The 6,406-nt window shown below is 40.2% G+C and overlaps 1 long non-coding RNA gene across 1 annotated transcript; it reads left to right on the top strand.

Annotated features, from left to right (window-relative positions):
• The first annotated feature begins 2,170 nt into the window (after window positions 1-2,170).
• LOC135210811 (uncharacterized) lies at window positions 2,171-5,783 on the top strand. Its single transcript, XR_010313575.1, has 2 exons — window positions 2,171-2,687; window positions 4,210-5,783. It is a non-coding gene; the product is annotated as an uncharacterized LOC135210811 (long non-coding RNA).
• Window positions 5,784-6,406: the final 623 nt, after the last annotated feature.

Here is a 6,406-nt window from a genome sequence, read left to right as displayed (position 1 = left end):
TTGCAGCCTGAAGGATTCTATCTCCAGCTTCAAAAGTCCTGAACTGAACTAGGGGCAGAAGGTTCTTTTTGGCTTTATCATACTTTTTAGTCTGACAGATCACACAGAGTTTGGACAGGGAGCTGGCCTTGGAACGGTGGTGCCGTTAGTATGGTTGTAGGTCTTCATTGTCAGCAGATTCAACTAAGTTATCATCACTTTGTCTTTTGAGCCTTGCAATGTGATCTCGATTTGTGTAGGCCTGATAGCAAGTCCGATGGTAGACACCTAATGGTTCGTTGTCCCACGTGTCCTTCAACCATTTATATATTTCATCATTTCTTTCCCTGGCTGCATTATAGAAAGTTTGCCAGCTGACTATCGAAAACGGAGTCAGTTTACCAGCTGTGCCCTCCTTATAACAAAAGACACTTTGAAAAGTCTACTTGAAAATTGGTAGGAGTAATTGGGCGAGGATCTATATCAAAAGAAACCATTCTAATCATGCATATTATACTATATTAGATTTACACCGTGTATTTGACGCCTAGGCCAGTCCCTTACGACGCTCCTGATTGGCTGTTAATAAGCCAATCACAGGGCTGGAAACTCTCAGTCTATCTTGAGAGTTCACATGGGTAGCATCTATGTTCCACCTCTCCTGAGGGATGCGTCTTTCATAGGCATCCCTCAGGGAAGGTGGAACATACGTCCTGCCAATGTAAACTCTCGAGAAAGACTGAGAGTTTCCAGCACTGTGATTGGCTTGTCAACAGCCAATCAGGAGCGTTGTAAAGGACTGATGTGAATCTACTATAGCTTCTACAATACCCTGCATTCACTATCACCAGAAGACTTACTGCCTACACAGAGAAAGGAAAGAAGAATTAAAAGGTAAAGCCTTTTAAGCACCTATGCCCCTTTTTACGGTCAATGATGGAATGAACTTTCCCAGCTGAAATCTTATCAAATCCTAATATGCCTACTTGTGTGTGTAGAAAGTTTGGAGAAGTAAAATTAATAAGACCAAAAATTGTGTAACATTATTATTATATTTCATACTGCTTCCATGTCAAAACTATTAGACTCAGAACATTTTTGATACTTGCATTTAAAAGATCTTAGAATTTTGAATAATACACAATTATCGAATATCAATATTTTAAAGAAAAGCTATGAAAAAATCTAAAATTAAGATAAAAATACTGATTTTATCATTAAAGGAAGTATTTTTGCCGAAGTCACAATGTAATAACGTAGATTTGTAGAAAAATTTAAAGACCTCCACAATGATTTGAAATCATTCAAATATTAGTTATAGGTACTGAACAACCCAAAAATTATCTTTTAAATCAGGATAAAAAAAAATATATATTTGTATAGGTAGGTATAAAAATCATGAAATCAGACATGTCTCAGGGTAACTGCTGATCTGGAAGCAGGCAGATATGGATAGCAGACATTTTCCTGTTATATGGTATAAAAAGAAATGAGCTGGAAACTCTCAGTCTCTCGAGAGAGTTCACATAGGCAGGATGTATTTTTCCATCTCTCCTGAGGGATAATTTTGAAAGACGTATCGCTCTGGAAAGGTGGAACATAGATCCTACCCATGTGAACTCTCGAGAGAGACTGAGAGTTTCCAGCCCTGTGATTGCTCATCAACAGCCAATCAGGAGCGTCGTAAGGGACTGGCCTAGACATCAAATGCACGGTTGATGTGAATCTACTATAGCTTGGGTGGAGAAGGGGTCTAGTTGCTGATGGGCATCAAAGTACACACTCACTTTGCAATTGTTAAGGCTGAGTAATGGAAGAAGATAATGGATCTACAGAATCTGATCTTTAGCCATCAAAGATCAAACCAAAAAGAATCCTAGATCATCAATCTGACCTGGACCCACTGAAGTCAAACAGTGATAGAATCCTGGCTTTATATTCTGATTTGGCTCCATTAATGTTAAAAAATAAATAAATAAATAAATCCCGGATGCATAGCCACATTGTGTTCAAGGTCCAAAAAAGTTGAATAGTTAAGAAGACTCCTTGTCCCACATTCTCAACCATGGATACATCTCAGTATCACTCTAAGTCTTTCTTGGCTCCTCCTAGGTCCAAAAGGAAGTAAATATCTTTTTGAGTATTTAATAGTTACAATTTCTCATCTACTGCATTCACCAGAGATCCCCAATCCGATCAGAACTTTATAGAGAAAACTTATAGGTTAGTGAAAATAAAAAGAAACAACACTTAGCTACGGAAAAAACAACACGAGGCAATGCAGCAAAAACACCTTTCATGGGAAAGGTTCGTATGACGCAAGATTGGTTGTAGGTCGAAAGGCAGATGCAATTTTTCCTTCTCTCCGAGAATCGAGTCAACTCGTATAATATCCTCCTCAGTAGGAATGGATTCATTAAGTCACATAACGGTCACACAAGAACAGTCAGTAATTTTCCTGGTGTTGGAAAGGAAACGCACCCCCTAACCCCAACCTTGTCTGCGACAGAGTTCTAGACGTATGTTGACCTCTTTGTTGCTCAAAAGAGAGAAAGATCGTCCAGAAAACCGGTTCTGGAGTGCGGTTACCCAAAGAAAGCAAGAGAGAGAGAGAGAGAGAGAGGGTGGGTGAAGTTTGCTGTATATATCCAGCTTCGAAAGAGACACGCCAACCATTTTCGTATCGAGGAGTCGTAACACCGCCACAGGTAAGCTCTCCCAGCCCCACCTCTTTATTCGGCTCATGTTGTGATTTGCTCTCCCAGAAGTAACAATTGACGGCGATTCGGTCGAGAACGAAGGAAAAAAACGTTGCGATTGAAGCTGCAAATAGAAGTTTAGCGGTGGTTTAAGTGAAGTGCATCTGATTATATATATCATTTCCATTTAAGATAAGACCTACACAGACTCACAGTGAATGATCATTTATCGTTCAGAAAAGTAGGCCTATATCAAATCGAGCTTCGCGTATTACTGTTAATTCTGCACTCTCTCTCTCTCTCTCTCTCTCTCTCTCTCTCTCTCTCTCTCTCTCTGATTACATCATTTCCATATCCACTTATGATCAATATAAGTAGACGCACAGTGAGTGATCATATAGTATCGTTCAGAAAAGTAGGCCTATATCAAATCGAGCTTCGCGTACTACTGTTTATTTTGCTCTCTCTCTCTCTCTCTCTCTCTCTCTCTCTATATATATATATATATATATATATATGATTACATCATTTCCATATCAATTTATGATCAATATACGTAGACGCATACTGAGTGACCATATACTGCTCAGAAAAGTTGGCCTATATCAAATCGGGCTTCGCGCACTTCTGTTTATTTTGCACTCTCTCTCTCTCTCTCTCTCTCTCCTCTCTCTCTCTCTCTCTCTCTCTCTCTCTCCAAAATAACAGCCACTTGCTCAAAAACGGAAAAAACGAACCCCATCATGTGCAAAGTCGACTAGCGGATTCGCCCTTCCGTAACCTCACCGGTCACTAACCCCGCAAGAACTGGTCAGCGGTGCAGATTGTATTTGTATTGTTTGTTTTTTTCCCATAACTGAATTGTAGTAGAATGTATCTGTGACAAATTAATACTACTGACACTTAAAGAATACGACCTGGACGAGAACTAATATAAAGTCTAAATTCTTAGTATGTGTACCGGTTTACAGCGGAAGAAGGTTACCATGTGCGCATGTATACATTTTTGCGTGTATACACAGGGATGATATGGAAAATGTGAATGAAAAACAATTATGAGAGGAATTAAGAGAAAATTTGGGCTCTAAAAATGGGATGAATATATTAATGAGTAATAAATGCCCCAAAGAAACTCTCTCCCAGCCGTGGTGGCCTGTCCTATAGCGTTGCCAGAAGCACGATCATGGCTAACTTTAACGTTAAATAAAATAAAAACTACTGAGGTTAGAGGGCTGAAATTTGGCGTGTTTGATGATTGGAGAGTGGATGATCAACGTACCAATTTGCAGCCCTCTAGCCTTAGTAGTTTTTAAGATCTGAGGGCGGACAGAAAAAGTGCGGACGGACAGACAAAGCCATCTCAATAATATATATATTATATATATATATATATATCCTATATATATATATTATATATATATTATGTATACTATATATTATTGGGCATTTTTTACACTTAATTCTAATATCATAGTCAATTTGTATGCAAAAACTAAAAACTTAAATCAGTCAATTTTTTTTCTGTCCACAGAATGCTCTCCTTCCTCCTCCTCCTCCTGATTTTTGCTGAGCACTCTTCGCTGGGCTCAGCATCGCCGACCCATCCCATCATGTCCAAACGCTCCGCCCTCAGCAACTACCGAACGGAGAACCAACCGCACTCCTGCAGCCTCGGACAAGTCCTCAGTTTGGACGGACTCTGTATCACCCCTGAGGTCAAGCAACACGTCTTCGTGTACAACATCCCTAACCAACGGCGACCAAGTCCCCCGCCCTACGTACCCCCGCCGAAAGTGGATAAGAACATCGTCTTCGTGAACCTGCCGCAGAGTAGCCAGGAACGTGAGACTATCGTCATCCCGCCTCCCCAGCAGAAGAACGTCATCTACGTCCTGAACGAGAAGGCTCACCAAGACGCTAGGCCTAAGGTCATCGAGGTGCCAGCGCCTCCCAAGGTCAGACCTGAGGTGTATTTCGTCAATTATGGTCAGGGTGAGAACCCGGTTCTCCCGACGGGTGAAGACCTCCAGAGTGTGCTTCTGAAAGATGGCCAGGAAGTGCCCGTTCGCTCCTTGGCTACTGGACGCCAGCTTTCTTTCGGTAACAATCATCTTAACCGTGAGGTTACGAGTGAAGGCGTCACGCTTGGTAGTTTGGGTGCAGTAACAGATAACGATCATGCAAGCACGCAAACCTCCTCACAGAAATCCACTTCTCTTCACGATACCAAGGATACGACAGACGGACTAGGCCTAACTCTCGATACCTTTGAACACAGACCAACCGAATACAAAACGTTATATTACGGTGACTTGAAGAACCGCCATTTCAACCAACCTTTAAAAACCTCCTAACTTGTTTAAAAATGACATTCCAGTTATCCAGCAAAATCTTCCAAGCAAAATCTGGCCATTTCAGTCCCGCAAAACCAACTGAAAATGAAAGTGAGCCTGAAAGGTGACTCCGAGTTGCCAGACAACAACGATTTTCCAAAACGGTTCAGTCATGTGTTTTGTATTCTTAAATTGGTTTGTTTTTCAAGGGTTTCGTTTTCCCCACCGAGAAATTAATGGTGTAGCGTGAAGATTCAGCCACGTTATTTTCCATTAACACATTATAAATAAATAAATAAAAATAAAAAATAAATAAAAACACGAAGAAACCACATCAAGCAAATGCGTCTACCCAACCACATCAGCCTACATATCACCTTACTCTGATTCATGAGATACGATCATCAGCATAGTCTTTGTCATGTTGGGATTCAGAGGCCGTTCTTCTGGCGGCTGAGTCATGCACGCACAGAGAGAGAGAGAGAGAGAGAGAGAGAGAGAGAGAGAGAGAGAGAGAGAGAGAGAGAGAGATGATGTGTATCGTTAATCTTTAAGTGGCCTGAGAAAGGCAGCCTTCATCCGGTTGCATGAGGAGGTCGTGGACTCGTGTGTGTGTGTGTGTGTGTGTGTGTGTATGTGTGTATGTGTATGTGTGTGTGATATTAATGACAAATATAAGGGTAGCCACTCCTCTCTCTAGATGGCTAGTGTTATGAAACTATGTCCTATACCTCGATTGTTATTCGTTACGAATATAATATAATAAATAAAAGTGTATTTTTTTAGTATATCCTCTGTAACTATACTGTTTAACTCTAAGGTTGCATAGGGATAACATTCAAGCCTTGAAGATCATAAAAATTAATGTTCATTTACGTGCATTCAGTTAATCACTGACACTGAAATTCTTCCTTTCTTCTGACATAACCTTTCTGACAAATTTTGCTGACTCGAGCGTTCTGACAAAACCAATTCTGACAAAACCCTTCAAACAGTCTTACAAAACCCTTGTGACTAACCCTTCTGACAAAACCATTTTGACAATATCGTACTAGTAAAACTCGATGACAAAACCATTACTGACAAAATCCTCTGACAATCTTACAAAACCGTTGTGACTATTCCTCCTGACAAAACCATTCTGATAAAAATATTCTGACAAACCCCCTCTGACACCTTTCTAAAGTCTAAACAATTCCCAGAAAACACTTCTGACAAAAATAATTAAACCAAAACCAATCTAACAAAAATCCACTGACAAAACCCTTAAGACAAAACCTTACTAACTAAACAGACAGATCTGAAGAAAACTTCTGAAAAATCCCCATTCTGTCCAAAACGTTTCACTTTATTAATCAGAAAACATCATCTCTAGTCACTCTGCTCTACGGTTTA

The sequence above is a fragment of the Macrobrachium nipponense genome, chromosome 4 (genome assembly GCF_015104395.2).
Source record: "Macrobrachium nipponense isolate FS-2020 chromosome 4, ASM1510439v2, whole genome shotgun sequence".
In the NCBI taxonomy this organism is placed as follows: domain Eukaryota; kingdom Metazoa; phylum Arthropoda; class Malacostraca; order Decapoda; family Palaemonidae; genus Macrobrachium; species Macrobrachium nipponense.
This window is presented reverse-complemented; position numbering and strand designations above follow the sequence as displayed.